Source organism: Somniosus microcephalus, chromosome 25, assembly GCF_052327205.1.
Source record: "Somniosus microcephalus isolate GS21.2 chromosome 25, FLI_Smic_1.0, whole genome shotgun sequence".
Lineage (NCBI taxonomy): Eukaryota > Metazoa > Chordata > Chondrichthyes > Squaliformes > Somniosidae > Somniosus > Somniosus microcephalus.
In genome coordinates this window covers 40,068,022-40,086,614 of record NC_141011.1, presented here as the reverse complement: position 1 = coordinate 40,086,614, position 18,593 = coordinate 40,068,022, and positions in this window count along the sequence as shown.

The following is an 18,593-nucleotide window of genomic DNA, read 5'->3' as shown; positions in this document are numbered from 1 at the left end:
GATGGTGAGACACACCCTAAAAGAAACACTCGCATTTATATAGCACCTTTCACAACTTTAAGGTTGGCTCAGTTGGTAAATACTCCACCTCGTGTCCTATGGATCAGGAGGTTCCCAGCTTCTATCCCTGGTCTACACTGACTAAGTGGATGGATGGCACTTGCACACCAAAGGCTAGAGAGTGACAAATCAGCCAGAGCGCCTCACCACTGGTTACAGGGACATTCTCCTGACCACCTCATTGAACTAACCAATCTTCACTGAGTGTCAGCATCAAAGCCCAATTCAGCGACCAGTTAATCCTCCCAGTGCAAGGAGTCGGCACTTCTAACTCGTAACCACTACGTGTTGCTTTATTAACACTCCTCACCTTTACTTTATTACTCACTATTACTTTAGTACTTCCTCCCCACTGTTTGTTTCACCCTATTACGGCCTCGCTTTTCTTCAGTTCTGACGCAGGGTCCACACCGGGAACGCTAACCCACCTTTTCTTGGCTCCAATGTTGACGGGCCTGCCGATTATTTCTGGCACTTCCTGTTTTGATTTCAGGTTCACCGTTGAGGCCAGGCCACCCCCACAGCTGGGCACTTTGGACTCCCGTTAAACTAAAAAAAATTCTGCCCTTCTGTCAGGCGCTGCAAGGGTTAATGATGCAGCAAAGGCTTTGATAGCAAATCAAACATCCAGCCAGTCACCAGGTGAAGGGGGAAGAATGCAAAACATGGACAGGCTGGTGTCTGTGTTTTGTCTACAGCTCCATTTGTTTTTGTTCCACGGGTGCTGCATGATACGACATGGAGATAGGAAGGAGGTGACTCATCTACCGCGGTCACTGGCTGGCCACTCTCTCCGCTCACATCCTCTTACCATCTCAGCAGGCCCATTATCAGAATCAAGTTTCACACACAATTCTTATTAAATGATTTGCAGATTTAAGGCTCCAAGGGAGGCTGAGATCAGCTGTAAACTTTATTTCCAGTTTAAGTGAAAGTGAATCATTCTGAAGAAACAACTTGCATTTATACAGCGCCTTTCACAATCTCAGGACGCCCTAAAGCGCTTTACAGTCAATGGAGTACTTTTTGAAGTGTAGTCACTGTTGTAATATAATGAAGCATGGCAAGATCCCACAAGGAGCAATGAGATAATGATCAGATAATCTATTTTTAGTGATGTTGGTTGAGGGATAAATATTGACCAAACTCCCCTGCTCTTGATTAGTGCCATGGTTTCTTTTACATCCACCCGAGAGAGCAGACGGAGCTTCAGTTTAACGTCTCATCCAAAGGACGGCACCTCTGACAGGGCGGCACTCCCTCAGGGCTGCACTGGAGTGTCAGCCTAGATCTTGTGCTCAAGTCCCTGGAGTGGGACTCAAATCCACAACCTTCTCACCCAGAGGCGAGAGAGGGACCCACTGAGATTAATGTTCGTTTTTATACATTAACAAAGGAGCGCTCAATGGTTTTGAGGTTCAAAACACCGCTTGACCTCCCAGATCACGAGATCCAAGCTTTGGACTCCCAGTCTCTGTTGGCCACTATAGGGTCTCCACGGTTGGGCTGGACAGGGAAGGGAGAAAATATTCAGCCAGCGGTCCTGATCATTACCGAGTGATCCCCCCCCCCCCCAAGAGAGTACATTTGTGGGGGGAGTCGGGATCGGCTCAACTGTGATGTACCCCCTCCGCGATTGAAGTAATTCACCGACCTTCCCGGTCTAAGTCCACACACCAAGCACGGTCACTCGGTGAGATGCTGAATCCAGCCGGCGCCTGCAGAATCGGGGCTGAGGGGAGAGAGTGAACAGGGAAAAAATACGGAATTTTAGCTGACAAATGAAGTGAATGTTATCCTCTGATGAAACCCGACTCCTTGCCTTGGAAAAAAAAACATAAATTGAGAGTGTTAATGTTAAAACAAAGCTGACATATGCGAGCAAGGGACGATGGCGGTGCAACTGTATCTGGGCGTCAGCTGCTAACACGCAAGAGCCCAGAGCAGTTTCACGGCTTTGTTTAGTGGTATCGTGTTCCCACGTTAGCTAAACTGTTAACTCCACTGGCCCAGGAGCAGATGGCGGTGTTAATGATATTTGTTAATGTGTCTATAACCCAGTTATTGAGATGGTTTATTTTGTTGATTAAAGGGGGATGTGTCGGTTTCCTTCGTCCCCGGCCCCAGTGGGTAAAATACGCGGCGCCGTGGCCCACGAATGCACCCGCTTGGATGTGCGGCCTGTGCTGACTTAGCCAGGTAGCGGCAGAGAGGCTACAATTGGTGTCAGTGCCCCCGAGCTAAGGAGTGGGAAACCAACCAGGATTCCCGCTTGATTCTGAGATCTCTGCGCGCCTCCAATTCCAGTCTCCGCCTCTTTCTCCTCCTTTAAAATGCTCCTTAAAACCTCCCTCTTTGACCAAGCGTTTGGCCCTCCCTGTCTTAATATCTCCTGATGTAGCTCAGGTGTCAAATTGTGTTTGATAAGCTGCTGTGAAGCACCTTGGGACGTTTTACTATGTTAAAGGCGCTATATAAATGCAAGCTGTTGTTGTTTGTTGATTTCCCCCCCCATTAACCATTGGTTTTTTTCCGGCCCATATTCCCTCCCCTCCCTGGGTGAATCATTGCTGGGGTTCGCTTTCACTGGAGCCAATCGCTCTTTCCTATCCGGCCCGAATGACCATTTTTTGCAGTGGCAGTGAGTGCTGACATGCTATTTGACTACAAGTGGCAACACAGCCAAGCCTGAAGCTGCGCTTGTCCAGCGCCCACCTCCATCAGGGGTCTCCAGGTAGTGACCAGGGGTGGGAACTCCAGGGAGATCTTCTCTCCCCTATCTGGAGGCCACAAGTCCAACTGATGGGTTGGCTAACTCGGCACAGACTGTGCTTTGCACCTTGGGCCTGTGTGGCTTAGCAACTCTCTGGGTAACCTTGCTGACGCTCACCGTCTGAAGCCTCAGTAAGTCAGAACCACGGGAGCATCGCAATTGAGCCCCAACTGGTCTTCACCCGACATCTACTCAGGTGCCCTTTTGCTGCTTTTATACCGAGTTAATTCCCATTTTTGAGCCATGCAAACCTGGGTCTTGTCCAGCTGGTCCCAACCACAAAGCAAATTTGTCACATTCGCTGAGATTGGCGCCCAGGAATACCTCGGGAAGCTCCTCGGGGTTTAGGTTGGAGTTGGTGTCAGCCGCAAGTCAGGGAGGGGGTTGGGGCAGTGACACTAACGCTGTTTCAGTAGTAACGGAGGCTCGCTGGTTAATGATGAGGTGCAGGAGAGCCAGCTGAATTGTCTTTCCTCCCTGACACTGGGGGGACTGAAGATAACTGTAATTTCCCCCCCCCCCCCCCCCCCCCGCACTCCGCTTTTACCTCCTTGGCAGAGTTCAGCTAACTTAACAATTGGCAGGGGCTGGCACAGAGCAGAACAAATAATGAGTTTCCGTCTTGAGTTTCCATGCTGAGGTCCCGTGCTGAGGCCCCATGGCAATCCATCACAACCAACATCACTAAAACAGATGATCTGGTCATTATCACAGTGCTGCTTGTGGGAGCTTGCTGTGCACAAATTGACTGCCATGTTTCCTACATTACAACAGTGACTACTCTTGAAAAGTACTTCATTGACTGTAAAGCACTTTGAGATGTGCTGAGGATGTGAAAGGATCTATATAAATGCAAGCTCTCTTTTTGTTTAGAGAATGTGATATTAAGTGGGTGGTGTATCAGTATGATCGTAAGCTGAGTATAGTGCATTAGAGAGTACAATAGTGAGTGAGTTATGATGTATCAGAAAGTGTGATAGTAAGCATGGTGTCATATATTAGAAAATGCAACAGTGAGCAGGGTGTCATGTATCAGAACGTGATAGTCCACGTTGTACTCACTATCAGAGAGTATGATACTAAGTGGGTGTGCATTAGCAGAATTTGATAGTGACTGGGATGACATGTATCAGGGAGTGTGTTAGTGAGCAGGGTGTGCGATATCAGAGAATGGAATAGTGAGCAGCTTGTCATGTATCAGAGACTGTTCCTGTGTTGACTATCACACTTGCTGATAGTCCACATCCTGCTCACTATCAGCAAGTGTGATAGTCCACACCCCCTGCTCACTATCAGCGAGTGTGCCTGATGGGGTGGTGGATACAGGTTCATTAGTAGCCTTCAAAAGGGACTTGGATAAATACTGGAAAGAGAAAAAATTGCAGGGATTTGGGGAAAGAACGGGGTGAGTGGGATTAACTGGATTGCTCTTCTAAAGAGCCGGCGCAGACTCGATGGGCCAAATGGCCTCCTTCTGTGCTGCACTATTCTATGATAGTGAGCAGGCCGTGGGATATCAGCGAGTGTTGTGTCAAGTCGTTCTCTAATTATGGGATGCTGACAGCGTTGGGATATTATGCCGCCCACTCCAGTATCACGTTCCTTTCAGCGAGTCGCATGGCACTGCTCCCTTGGCAGCAGTCTGTTCACAGTAACTCACTAGCCAAACCACCTGAACTGTAGCCAAGCTCCAGCCTCTTTTTCAATGACATGCACACCTTGTCACTGGGAACATTTCTGTTGATGCCTGGAGGAGCTGAATAAATCTGACAGTCAGCATGTTTCACAAAATCTACAGAACTGACAAGAACCAACACGAACACTGACGGGGGGGGAATCGAAGATAAATCTCCACCAAGATCCCTACATTACAACAGTGGCTACACTCCAAACGTACTTCATTGGCTGTAAAGCGCTTTGGGACGTCCTTATCGTGAAAGACACTATATTTCTTTCTTTACTTAGCCCTAGACTTCCTCAGTAGATTCCCGGTGTAGTTAGTAATTACCCCAAATGATGCGGTACTGAGCTGTGAAATGGGCATGAAGGCGCCACGCTAGTGCCGCATTGACTGACCTCAGCAGTGCAAGCGTCTCAGTTGACCTCAGTAGCTCCCAGCTGGGATGGAAAAAATCAGCCCCGAGTTCCTGCCTTTGATTTTGATCCACCAGCTCCCACTGGAAGATGTTTGTGTGTAAATGTTGAGCTGGAGCAAATTCAGGTCACATACCAACAACAACGTGCATTTATATAGCGCCTTTAACATCGTAAAAATGTCCGAAGACGCTTCACAGCAGCGTTATCAGAGCAGAATGTGACACCGAGCCACATAATGAGTTATTAGGACAGGTGACCAAAAGCTTGATAAAAGAGGTAGGTTTTAAGGAGCGTCTTAAAGGAAGAGAGAGCGGCAGAAAAGTTTTTCGGGAGGGAATTCCAGAGTTGAGGGCCTAGGCAGCTGATACACCCCACTGAGACTCGCCCTATAAAAAAGAAATTGCATTTATATAGCGCCTTTCATGACCTCAGGACGTCCAAAGCGCTTTACAGCCAATTAAGTACTTTTGGAGTGTGGTCACTGTTGTAATGTAGGAAACGCAGCAGCCAATTTGCACACAGCAAGCTCCCACAAATAGCAATGTGATAATGACCAGATAATCTGTTTTAGTGATGCTGATTTTTAGGGGTAAATATTGGCCAGGACACAATAGCAAACTCCCCTGATCTTCTTCGAAATAGCGCCATGGGATCTTTTATGTCCACCTGAACGAGCAGACGGGGCCTCGGTTTAAAATCTCGTTCGAAAGACGGCACCTCCGACAGTGCAGTACCCCCTCAGTACTGCACTGGAGTGGCAACCTGGATTTTTGTGCTCAAGTCTCTCGAGTAGGACTTGAACCCACAACCAGGATTGAGGTACTGCTATGCGATCAGTGCCCACGTCCTGACCTGTAATACTCTGCCCAGACCCACTGTCTAGACTCACACATGACGAATGGCTACTTGAATGAGGTGCTGGAGGACAGCCAACACCTTTGGACGTGGAATCATGCAGCACTGAAGGAGGCCATTCGGCCCATTGTGCCATGTTCCAGAGAGGGGAGACAATTGGGGAAGATTGGGATGGGCAGTCCCTTCAGTGGAAACACAGGCTCTCATTCCAATAGGGCCATTGTACCCAGTGCTGGGTGTGCAGCCCAGATCTGCCACCTCTCTCTTGGCTGTCCATGAGATGAGGAAGTGGGTGATGGAGGCTGGAGAATTATACGGGGCTATTAGTTGATGCTTATGAAAGGGACACTGTGAATATGCTGAAATGCTTCAAATTCTAGACTCACTTAAAGGGGCTAAAAGGGTTAAATTATGAGCTCAGGTTGCATAGATTAGGCTTGTATTCTCTTGAGCATAGAAGATTAAGGCGTGATCTAATTGTGGTGTTTAAGATAATTAATGGATTTGATAGGGTGGATAGCGAGAAATTATTTCCTCTGGTGGGTGGGGGTGAGGGGTTGGGGAGGCGGGGAGTCCAAAACAAGGGAGCATAACCTTAAAATTAGAGCTAGGCCGTTCAGGGGTGATGTCAGGAAGCACTTCTTCACACAAAGGGTGGTGGAAATCTGGAACTCTCGCCCCCAAAATGCTGTTGAGGCTGGGGGTCAATTGGAAATTTCCAAACTGAGCTTGATAGATATTTGTTAGGCAAAGGTTTAAGGTTACAGAACCAAGGCGGGGAGATGGGGTTAAGATACAGATCAGCCATGATCTAACTGAATGGTGGAACAGGCTCGAGGAGCTGAATGGCCTGCTCCAGTTCCTATGTTAAAGGAGAAGGCAAGATCATTGTTGAGTATTTACCCCTAGGTTACTCGGTCACTTTAAAATTAATGTTTATGTTTTGGGCCCAGGGTTTCAAATCCAGTTTAGAGTGTTTAAACCAAGTGAGATACATAAGAATAAGTGACATTTTTAAACTGAACGGAGTAACATTCAATATGAATGAGATTTGATAGGTCTGTGATTATGGCCTTCTCTGTTAAATGGGAGGACTGTGTGCCAGTGTGTCGGGACACTGTCCTTTCGCTTCTGGGACCTGGGCTCAAGTCCAGGCCTAACAGATGGGATGATGGCCTCCTCTCTCCATTGGGGGCTGGGTGTCACACAGTGTGTCACAGCACAGTCCTTTTGCTTAGTGTGGAATGGCAATCTGTCACTGACCCTTCTGCCACATCAAACCAAAGTGCACACTGTTCACTGCGTACGCAGCAGGGCCGAGTCCACTGGACTGTAGCGAGAGTCTCTGCTTCCTTAAATCTTGTGCAGGCAGTGGAATATAGTCTTCTCTATTTACCTGGACACCTGTACAAAAAAAGACCACGGTCACGACCTGGTCAGGGGTCACCCGGGACTGAGCAACAGAACACCGCAGCTTTTACTTTTAATGTGTGAAGGCCAAAGGCCTTTCTCCTGCAGGATATCCTCAAGATAAGTCAGGACAATATGGGGAGGCGATGCCAAGCTTGGGTTTTCAAAGCCTGTTCGAGTTGCCAACCCTCCAGCATTGTCCTGGAGTCTCCAGGAATTGAAGGTTAATCGCCAGGACACTGCAAAAACCCAGGAGAAAAATCATTAAATAAATTGTGTTTTTTAGTACATTTCCTTTGAACACTTTCGTTTATTAGTTAATAAAAATATTGCAGATGGGGGGGAGGGTGAAAGGCTGTTTGACTGACAGTTAAGAATCATCCTATCCGGTAATGGAGAGTCACTTTGCATTCCAATTGGCCATGGGGAGGATAGACATTTCGGGTGACCAATGGTGGGACCCTGAGGGTGGGGCAGTTGGAGGTCATGTGATGAAATCTCCCTGAATACGTCCAATCAGCGTTGGCGACCCTAAAGCCGGTGGATTGTCAGAGGCAGGGAAGACCCAGGGCGGTGAGGAGCTCCACAGCGTTAAGGTCCTGAGGAAGAATGAGTTCGGAGTTTAGACCCGCTCTTCAATTCTTTTAGACTTAGAACAGAGGGCAGGAGAAACCACTTCACACAGAGAGTTGTGAGGATGTGGAATTGACTTGCAGGGTTAGTGGTTAGATTGGATTGGATTGGAGAGGCGGATGAAGGAAAAGGGGTTGAAGGGAACAGAGTGCAGGGTAAACACCAACACGGACTGGTTGGGCCGAATGGCGCCTCTCCGTCTTGTAACTCTATGTATAAACCACAGAAACCCCACAGTGCAGATAGAGGCCATTTCGGCCCATCGAGCCTGCACCGACACATATCCCACCCGATCCCCGTAACCCCTACACCAACACATATCCCACCCTATCCCCGTAACCCCACGTATTTAATCCCCCTAACACTAAGGGTCAATTTATCATAGCCAATCAACCTAACCCGCACATCTTTGGACTGTGGGAGGAAACCGGAGCACCCGGAGGAAACCCACGCAAACACGGGGAGAATGTGCAAACTCCACACAGATAGTCACCCGAGGCTGGATTCGAACCCGGGTCCCTGGCGCTGTGAGGCAACAGTGCTAACCACTATGCCACCGTGCTGGCAGTGCGATGAGTCTGTGTTTTGATCCAGTGAGGGCTCGTGGAGGAGGAATGAGCTCCTGCCTGCACGGTTGAAAGGGTAAAATACTCCACTGTAGTTTATAAATGTCTTCAAAGCCTAGTGCTCTAGTTGCAGATGAAACCTCAAGCAACCAGGGAGGTCTGAGGTGTCTTCTGAAGATCCTGGGGTGGTGGGACCATCTGTATATTATGGACTGTAATTTGAGGATCTGGGCAACTGTCTTGAACACATTTGTGGCTGTTTTTCCTGTCTAGTCCTTGCTTGAGGATGCAGAGTGTCACTGGGGATCCCATTACCACACTAGGGTTGCCAACCCGGCAGGATTGTCCTGGAGTCTCCAGGGACATTAGTTATAGAAATGTTGCAGATGAGTAAAAAGGCTGTTTGACCGGGCGGGGCGGTTGGAGGCGGCAGGTCATGTGATGAAACCTCCAATAATACATCCAACCAGAGTTGGCGACCCCTATCCCAACGTTTCCCCCTGACGCGTGCGGCCGTGCACCGCTCAGGAGGTCCTGCGCAGGCCGCTCACCAGCTATTGCCGCTGCGGCAAATTTAAAGGGACTGCGCACAAAAGAAAATTAGAGGGAACATTGCCCTATATACCACGCCCAAGTGGCCATTCTTTGTGTGAGCCTAGACAATGAATGTCACCAACTTATTTGACCACTGGAGGCATCACAGCTGAGGATCATCCTGTCCTCAACCAACATTGGATACAATGCACGCTTCCCTGCAAGGGGGGATCGCTGGATAGCGATCAGGCGCAGGAACCTTGTCTGATCTTCCCCCCCCCCCCCCCTCCCCAAAACCAGAGGGTTGAGGTTGGTTGGAGTGACCCTATCTCTGTGGCGGCAGCGATCAGCTCACTCAGCACAGACTAGCAAGCAGATCCTGGGCAGTCCGCTCACCGACCAAGGTATCGGGGGATCTCTACAAGTGTTTTAAAAGCACAACAAGAGTGACATTCCTCTCAATTAGGCCGTTGATTATAAAGTAGTTTAATTCGCAGATATTTTATCTGTTACATTGGGCTGCAAAGTCTGAACTATTTAAAATGCATTGTACACAACCCTTCAAAATACATCCTGCAGCTTTTCAAAAGGACCCTGGGCAATGTTCTTTAAAGTCTAACACTTTAATTAAAATTGTTAAGCACCAACTTGTTACTGTATTCTTCATCCTTAATCTCTTTCATCAACTCAACCCTTCAGAGAAATAATTTTTTTTTTTGAAAGCTCATTTTGTTTTTCAGGCCAGGTTTCTACACCTTTTCTCACTGGGGTCAGGGGTCCGGGTTCCACGGGAACCGACCTGTCCCTCTGGAGCTCCTTCTTCATCCGTTTGCCTAGACAGTGAGTGATGGGAGCCTTTTCGACCATGGGGTGATCACCACCAAGCGCGATCCTCTAAGGGTCGTGCATTTAAAATGAGTTTGGGGCGCTAACAACCCAAATTCTAAGGGTGTGTATCCACAAGACAGAACTAACAATAAATTGGCACAGAAATGGCATCGGAAGTGAGAAATGTTCTGCTCAGAGGTGCGGTTGCGCCAGGCAGACTAATCAAGGGGAGAGCTTCGATCCTCTTCTCAACCCATGACCATGCCCCATGTACCTTTGATAAAGAGTGGGAACCATGTCTGCTCCCCGGCCATGGAGCGCTGAGGCCGATTGGAGTTAGCCCAGCACCGACTGAAGATGGAAGCTGAGGCCTTTACCAAATCGAGCCTGTGCTCCAAGTATTGATATTGGTGCCGTGCTGCGATGCTCCGTTACAAAGCAGAGATGGTGTGGGGGGGCGGGGAGGAAAAGCATTGCTTCTCAGAAATGATGACTGTTGACTCCAAATTGTTTCCCTAGCAGTGGTGCCTGAGAGCAAGAAAGAAATTTCGATGAGCTGAAAACTGCAGGGACCAAATCATAATGAAGAGAGGGAGGCGCAGTTCATTCAGTTGGTAAGAGCATTCAGTGCCAAAGGAGTTCAGTCAGGACTCAGTAACGGATATATCAAAAATAAAATGACCAATTTGCAGCACTGCTCCCTATTAGCCCATTTAAAGCTGCAATGCCTCTGTGATTATGGCCTCACTCCATTTGAGATTAAGCCATATATGGGGCTGGCCTTTTTGATGTGTGATTATAAAAAGGAAAGTGCGGGTCGAGGGAGGATAAAACTTCACCCACAGTAATCTGCAAAACATCTTCTATGTACCAGTGTCAGCCGGGGCTCAGTGGGCAGCACTCTCTCGCCTCTGAGTCAGAAGGTTTGTGGGTTCAAATTCCACTCCAGAGACTTGAGCACAAAAAGCTAGGCTGACACTCCAGTGCAGTACTGAGGGAGCGCTGCACTGTCGGAGGTGCCGTCTTTTGGATGAGACGCTAAACCAAGGTTCCATCTGCCCTCCCAGGTGTATGTATAAGATCCCACTATCTTGTAGAAGAGCAGGGGAGCATCTTCCTGATGTTCTGGACAATATTTAGCTCTCAAGCAACATCTGATCATTTATCTCATTGCTGTTTCTGGGAACTGGCTGTGTGCAAATTGGCTGCCGCATTTCCTACACTACAACAATGACTACACTTCAAAAAGTACTTCATTGGCTGTAAAGCACTTTGGGACGTGAAAGGCACAAGTCTTCCTTCCTTTTATAAATGCCCTTCATTGGCACCCCATCCACCACCTTAAACATTCACTCCCTCCACCACCGGCGCACCGTGGCTGCAATGTGTACCATCTACAAGGTGCACTGCAGCAACTCGCCAAGGCTACTTCATAGCACCTCCCAAACCCGTGACCTCTACCACCTAGAAGGACAAGGGCAGCAGGCGCATGGGAACACCACCACCTCCAAGTTCCCCTCCAAGTCACACACCGTCCTGACTTGGAAATATATCGCCGTTCCTTCATTGTCGCTGGGTCAAAATCCTGGAACTCCCTCCCTAACAGCACTGTGGGAGCACCTTCACCACACGGACTGCAGCGGTTCAAGAAGGCGGCTCACCACCACCTTCTCAAGGGCAACTAGGGACGAATGAATAAAATTTTTATTTTATTGAACGCACAGGGTAGAAAGAAGGTTGTGTGTTCCAGCCCCTCCCCAGAGACTTGGGCCCACAATCCAGGCCGACACTCCAGTCAAGTGCTGCACTGTTGGGAGGGCAATTTTCGGATAGCTTTCTGATGAGATGTTAAACCGCTGCCCTGACTGCCTGTTCAGGTGTCTGTTCAATGTCCCGCGGTGCTATTTGAAGAACAGCAGCCCTTGGACAACATTCCTCCCTCAACCAAAACAACAACAAAAAAACCAAGATTAACTGATTATTTGTCTCAGTTGCTTTTTGTGGGATCTTGCTGTGCAACCCTTGGCTGCGATGTTTGCTTACATAACAGTGGCTGCACTCCAAAGGTAATTGGTGGTGAAAACTCTGGAACGGCCCGAGGATGCGGTGCCAGTGCAAGTTCGTTCTTCCAATATTTTTCTTCCCCTGAGGGCGCGGACTCTTGTTGGAGGTTCTGCAGCAATTTAACTTCGATAACTGTGAGGTGATGCACTTTGACAGGAAAAATAGAAGCAACACCTACACCTTTAGAAAATTTAAAAAAAATGAATGAGGTAGAAGAGCAAAAGGGATCTAGGGATAGAGGAGAACGAATCAATGAAAGCAGCATTGCAGGCTAGCAAAGCAATTAAGAATGCTAACAAAGCACTGGGATTTATTTCTAGGGGTATAGAATTCAAAAGTAGCGAAGTTACGTTAAGCTCGTATCGAACCCTGGTTAGACCACACTTGGAGTACTGTGCACGGTTCTGGTCTCCATATTATAAAAAGGAAATAGAGGCACTGGAGAAGGTGCAAAAAAGATTTACTAGAATGATACCAGAACTGAGAGGACATACCTGTCAGAAAAGATTGAAGAGGCTGGGGCTCTTTTCTCTAGAAAAGAGAAGACTGAGAGGTGACCTGATAGAGGTCTTTAAGATTCTGAAATTGTTTGATAGGGTAGACGTAGAGAAGATCTTTCCACTTGCAAGCGAGACCAGAACTAGGGGCTATAAATATAAGATGGTCACTAATAAATCCAATCGGGAATTCAGGAGAGACTGATTAGAAGGTGGAACTCGCTACCACAGGGAGTAGTTGAGGTGAATAGCATAGATACATTTAAAGGGAAGCTAGATCAGCACATGAAGGAATAGAAGGAGATGCTGATGGGGTAAGATGACGAAAGGTGGGAGGAGACTCGTGTGGAGCATCGGCATGGACCAATTTAGCCGAATGGCCTGTTTCTGTGCTGTATATACACAAACACACACACACACACACACACACACACGTAAGAGTTTCTACAAAAGAAAATCTGAAAGGAAAAAGCCTGAAAGTAAAGTGGGATATAGAATAAATGCTGAAGGAGTTGGATATATTTCTTAAGGCTAAAGGGACCAAGGGATATGGGGAGAAAGCAGGGACAGGGTACTGAATTTGGATGATCAGCCATGATCGCATTGAATGGTGGAGCAGGCTCGAAGGGCCGAATGGCCTACTCCTGCTCCTATCTTCTATGTTTCTATGAATGATCGAGGGCAGTGAGGAAAGCTAGCTGGTTGTCTTTAAGATGATGTAGCTGGAATCTGTGCATCTTACCTCACTCAGACAGTTGCACACACCAGCAGGTTTCAGTACAGCCTGTACTCACACTCAACCTGTCACAAAACACACCAACAATTGGAAGATAGAAAGGCTGACTCCTCATTCGTGCCTCGACCACATGTTGAATAAGTCAGTGGAGAAACTGCACCACATCTAATGCTAAAAACAATCTCTCTTTCAAGGATGTCTTCCTCAACAATCACCCACATTTTCAGGTGAATACACTGCGCAGGTGCGATCCCTGTGCCCACACACCAACCTAAACCCACGATGAGAAGCCCCTTCCAAATTACTGGGATACTCGGATTTAATGTGAACATGGAGTCAGAGCAGTGATTAAAAATAAATTAATTTATGGGATGTGGGCATCGCTGGCAAGGCCAGCATTTATTGCCCATCCCTAATTGCCCTTGAGGTGGTGGTGGTGGTGAATGGCTCGCTCGGCCATTTCAGAGCACAGTTAAGAGTCAACCATATTGCTGTGGGTCTGGAGTCACATATAGGCCCAGACTGGGTAAGGACGGCAGATTTCCTTCCCTAAAGGACATTAGTGAACCAGATGGGGTTTTTATGACAATCCGATAGTTTCATGGTCACCATTACTGATACTAGCTTTTTTTTCCAGATTTTTATTTAATTAACTGAATTTAAATTCCCCAGCTGCCGTGGTGGGATTTGAACTCGTGTCGCTGGATCATTAATCCAGGCCTTATTGACATACTACCGATCTAATGCCCCACGGCATGGGGAAAGACCAACATGAAACCTCAGCAATTGTGGGTTCCAAACATTGATCTCTAAGCACAGTGTAAACACACTCTCCTGAACACAAATCCAAGGGGGGAAGTCGAAGGATCACTACAAATGGCCCCAGTGTCCCTGAGTTTGGGAGGTTGACAATCAGCCGTGCTTACCCCCTGCCCCTTGCCGATGACTTTCCAGCGCCCCCTGCTGGAAGGTGCCCACGTGTGGGCTGCAGCTGAGGACAGAATTGGGCTCGGAATGTGTTTACTTTCCCGCCCACACGGTCGAATGGCCTGTTGATACTCGTGCCGTGAAGAATGGCCGGCTAGGCATAGGCAAGCGAGAGCTAAGCCTTCGGGAGAGGAGAGTGTAGTGGGGAAGGAGAGATTTATTTTAATGGATTTATAATGCTCCTGTCCCCCCTACAGACAAAATTGAAAAAGGAACAAAATCCTGTGTGTAACAAAAAGATTTGCTAGCGTTCTTGCCAAGCGTGCACATGTGTGCTAAAAGTCACAATAAACCCATCACACTGTTAGCTTGCACTGTCCAGCTCTGTGCTGTTTCCTCCTCTCCCTCCCCCATACTTCTCTTATTCCCGGTGTCCCATTCAGGCCTGACATCCTGATATTTTCATTTCAGCAGCACATCTGGTCATTGTTTGCCTTTTAACCTGCGCACACTGAGCTGGTCCTCCCGAGTGCAGGGTGGGGGGAAGGCGGGTGTGTGTAATGATTGCTATAAATTGCAACCAGTCCCCCGCCAAATCATAAAATGCCCTGCCACTCCCTGGGAGAGATTGTAAACCTTTTGCAGATGTGCAGCTCTGTGTCTCACACAGAGTCTGGAATTTCTTTTGTTTAGATTCTCTGACAAGCTTCTCACATTCTTACAATTTCAAACAAAAAAACCCCATTTTCCCCAGGCATGCAATGTTTAAGATTTGCTCGGGTTATTTACCCTTCCGATATATCCTGCTCACTTACACCTCCCTCTTTACCCTTCCTATTTTCTAAATTAGAAGCTTGTTCCCTCCTCCGTTGTGTTTCAATTTAATTTCCTCCCCTCTTCTCCGATAAAGTGCTGACTCCATCCTGGGGCACAGTTCTACAGTGAGGAACATTAGGAACAGGAGGCGGCCATTCAGCCCCTCGAGCCTGCTCCGCCATTCAATTAGATCATGGCTGATCTGCACCTCAACATTTACCCACCTTTGCTCCATATCCCTTGATAACCTCACCCGACAAAAATATTATCGATCGCCGCCTTGAAAGCTCCAATTGTCCCCCAGCATCCACAGCCTTTTGGGCGAGAAAGTTCCAGATTTCCACTACCCTTTGTGTATAAAAGTGCTTCCTCTATTCGTTCCTGAATGGCCCAGCTCCATTATTAAGATTATGTCCTCTTGTTCTTGAGACTCCCATCAGAAGAACTAGTTTCTCAGCCGTGGCTCAGTGGGCAGCACTCTCGTTTCTGAGTCTAGAAGGTTGTGGGTGCAAGTCCCACTCCAGAGACTTGAGCACAAAAATCTAGGCTGACACTCCAGTGCAGTGCTGAGGGAGCGCTATCACTGTCGGAGGTGCCGTCTTTCAGATGAGACGTTAAACTGCCCTCTCCGGTGGATGTAAAAGAGCCCATGGCACTATTTCGAAGAAGAGCAGAGGAGTTCTCCTCGGTGTCCAGGCCAGTATTTATCGCTCAATCAGTATCACTACAACAGATTATCTGAATATCATCACATTGCTGTTTCTGGGAGCTTGCTGTGGGCAAATTGACTGCCGCGTTTCCTACATTACAACAGTGACTGCACTTCCATAAGTTGTCTGTAAAACACTTTGGGATGTCCTGAGGTCATGAAAGGTGCTATATAAATGCAAGTCTTTCTATCCTATCGAATCGTTTTAACATTTTAAACACCTCGATCTCGTCACTCTCTGATACGCCGCTCTCTCTGATACCATGTTCTTATATACCATTTAATGACATAAGCTACATTGTTGTGCCAAGCCTTCTATAATATGCACTGCAATTCAGCACAACAACAATAACTAACTTGCATTTATATAGCGCCTTTAACATAGTAAAACGTTCCATGGCGCTGCACAGGAGTATTAAAAGACAAAAAAACGTTGACACTGAGCCACATAAGGAGATATTAGGCCAGATGACCAAAGGCTTGTTAAGTTTTTAAGGAGCATCTTAAAGGAGGAAAGAGAGGTAGCGAGGCGGAGAGGTTTAGGCAGGGAATTCCAGAGCTTAGGGCCGAAGCAGCTGAAGGCACGGCCACCAATGGCTGAGCGATTATAATCAGGGATGCTCAAGAGGGCAGAATTAGAGGAGCGCAGATATCTCGGAGGGTTGTGGGGCTGGAGGAGATTACACAGATAAGGAGGGGCGAGGCCATGGAGGGATTTGAAAACAAGGATGAGAATTTTGAAATCGAGGCGTTGCTTAACTGAGAGCCAATGCAGGTCAGCGAGCACAGGGGAGATGGGCGAACGGGACTTTGTACGAGTTGGAGCACAGTCTGATATTACACACATTGTTGATGGCTTGTACATTAAAAGAGAACCCCAGTGAAGTGTACTGTTCATCACATGCGCCACACTGTAATACAGTCTCTGCATTGGGTCAGAGTGTCCTTTGCCCCAGCAGCAAGACCAATGCAGCATGACGGTTCCTCTGGCGCTGGGCTTGCCAAGAACACACGTAGTACCCGCCCACCTGCGGCAGGCTGGGGAGCAGTCGTTTGATCTGAGATGAGCGTATTTTCTTTCTGATTACACAGCCCGGAATAAAATGTCACTAGCTTTCAAAATTTAAATCTGCGCTGCAGGAAGGGGGTGGGTAGCTGCTGATTGAATTTTGAACGAAAGCCAAAGATAGTATTGCTTTATATTTAGTTAGTTACATAGTTCACTCCACGTTCAAACCCCATTCTGGTGTGAACATAAGATTCCAGGGTGCCACAATGCTTCTCAATTGCCCCCATTATATTAAACTGTGGATCCAGCTCTGATACTTTCTCCAGTTATTCCTGTTCGTGTTACTCCAGCACTCCAAAGATTGTCAACCCATTTCAGAACATCTTAAAGAAAGACTTACATTTGTACATTTCTCTCAGAAACCCCACAGTGCCTTGCATACCATGAATTACTTTTGAAGTGCAGCCACTGTTGTTATGTAGGCAAACACGGCAGCCCAACTTGCGCACAGCAAGATCCCCCAAAAGCAGTTGGATGAAGGATCAGTTTATCTGTTTTTGCCAGGGGGGGCTGGAGTGGGAGGGGGGGTTGGCCAGGACACCTCCCTGCTCTTTGATTAGTGCCGTGGGGCCTTTCATGTTCACCTGAACCACTGGAGTAAGCAATTGGGGCTTCTGTTTAACATTTCATCTGAAGGATGGCACCTCCGACAGCGCGGCACCTCCGACAGCGCGGCGCCTCCGACAGAGCTGCGCCTCCCACGGTGCAGCGCCTCCCACAGTGCAGCGCCTCAAGTGTCAGCCTAGGTTATGTGCCCATGTCCTGGAGTGGGACTTGAGTCCAATACTTTTTGACTTCGTAATGAACGGAGCCAAGCCAACATTTATAACAGCTTAACCTCAAGACAGCACTACATTTTCACAAAAGCAAAATACTGCGGATGCTGGAAATGTGAAATAAAAACACAAAATGCTGGAAAATTCTCAGCAGGTCAGGCTGCATCTGTGGAGAGAGAAACAGAGTTAACGTTTCAGCTCGATGACCCTTTCATCAGAACTGTATTTAGAACATATGAACATAAGAAATAGGAGCAGGAGCAGGCCATTCGGCCCCTCGAGCCTGCTCCACCATTTAATGAGATCATGGCTGATCCGATTTTGGCCTCAACTCCACTTTCCTGCCTGTTCCCCATAACCCTCGACTCCCCTGTTGCTCAAAAATCTGTCTATCTCTGCCTTGAATATATTCAATGACTCCGCCTCCACAGCTCTCTGGGGTAAAGAATTCCAAAGATTCACGACCCTCTGAGAGAAGAAATTCCTCCTCATCTCCGTCTTAATGGACGACCCCTTATTCTGAAACTATGCCCCTAGTTCTAGATTCCCTGACGAGAGGAAACATCATCTCAGCATCTACCCTGTCCAACCCCTTCAGAATCTTATATGTTTCAATCATTTGTACACACGATTGGCTTTTGAATTTAACAAAAGAAACCTTGTTATTTTTTCTTTCACTCCATTCCTCCCCCCCCCCCCCCCCCACTCCCCGGTGAAATGGCCCATCCCACAGTTGATGGGACTGAAGACCAATGTTCCCTCCAAATTGTCTTTATTGTGCGTGGCCTGTTTACTTCAGTGCGCGGTCCCTTTAAATTTTCAGCGCATGCGCGGTATTTCAGATGGAAAGGCTTGTGAGCGGATTGCGTGGTACCTCCCAGATTACAAGTGTAATGTATACAACATTGAAGGGACTACTTTGTTTTCCGGATGTACATCCTTAGTTGCAAGCGTATATAACAGTCAGTGCCGAACTTCCATGTTAACCAGTAAAGATCACTTGAAGTTACTCTCAGTCTCTGCTGCTTTATTATTTTATGTAGTTGTGTATAGCAGTGCAAACACAACAAATTGGCGACGAGGATTATGAACCTATGACTTCCTATTCTGGCATCGCATCCAGAGGACACCGAAACTTGGAAGAAAGGAGCGAGAAGGTAGAGAAAACGGAGCACGCTTGCTAAGCTAGGCAGGGGATACGTAAGTCAAGTGAAAAGTGCACAGTGACTTGCATGACGCTAGC